Source organism: Mus caroli, chromosome 13, assembly GCF_900094665.2.
Source record: "Mus caroli chromosome 13, CAROLI_EIJ_v1.1, whole genome shotgun sequence".
NCBI lineage: Eukaryota > Metazoa > Chordata > Mammalia > Rodentia > Muridae > Mus > Mus caroli.
Window position 1 is genome coordinate 30,047,110 of NC_034582.1, and position 1,254 is coordinate 30,048,363.

A 1,254-nucleotide genomic window follows, 5' to 3' on the forward strand; every position below is an offset into this window, starting at 1 on the left:
GTCTCTGGTTTTATGTGGAGTTCTTTGATCCACTTAGACTTGAGCTTTGTACAAGGAGATAAGAATGGATCAATTTGCATTCTTCTACATGATAACCACCAGTTGTGCCAGCATCATTTGTTGAAAATGCTGTCTTTTTTCCACTGGATGGTTTTAGCACCCTTGTCAAAGATCAAGTGGCCATAGCTGTGTGGATTCATTTCTGGGTTTTCAATTCTATTCCATTGATCTACCTGTCTGTTGCTGTACCAGTACCATGCAATTTTTACTACAATTGCTCTGTAATACAGCTTAAGATCAGGCATGGTGATTCCACCAGAGGTTCTTTTATTGTTGAGAATAGTTTTTGCTATCCTAGGTTTTTTTATTATTCCAGATGAATAGGCAAAATGCCCTTTCTTTTTCTTTCTTTCTTTCTTTCTTTCTTTCTTTCTTTCTTTCTTTCTTTCTTTCTTTCTTTCTTTCTTTCTTCTTTTTCTTTCTTTCTTTTTAGAAAAAAAGTATATTTCTCAAAAAGTAAATGATTGCACACATTTATCAGCATTGAATAAAAGTGGTGCATGCATACAGAACCCAACATTTTAGTGAGATTTTAATAATACAGAAAATTTACTTATTTCTTATCCCATTATTATTTTAAAATTATGTAGGAAAATTTTTGCTTGAAAAAGGCCACCAAAAGAACTTTCCATCTTCTGAGATCTTCTTCAATTTCTTTCTTCAGAGACTTGAAGTTCTTATCATACAAATCCTTTGCTTCCTTAGTTAGAGTCATACCAAGGCATTTTATGTTGTTTATGACTATTGTGCAGGGTGTTGGTTCCCTAATTTCTTTCTCAGCCTGTTTATCCTTTGTGTAGAGAAAGGTCTTTGATTTGTTTGAGTTAATTTTATATCCAGTTACTGCACTGAAGCTGTTTATCAGATTTACGAGTTCTCTGGTAGAATTTTTAGGGTAACTTATATATACTATCATATCATCTGCAAATAGTGATATTTTGACTTCCTTGATGTCCTTTTGTTGTCAAATTGCTCTGGCTAGGACATCAAGTACTATATTGAATAGGTAGGGAGAAAGTGGGCAGCCTTGTCTAGTCTCCGATTTTAGTGAGATTGCTTCAAGTTTCTCTCCATTTAGTTTGATGTTGGCTACTGGTTTGCTGTATATTGCTTTTATTATGATTAGGTATGGGCCTTGAATTCCTGATCTTTCCAAGACTTTTATCATGAATGGGTGTTGGATTTTGTCAAATG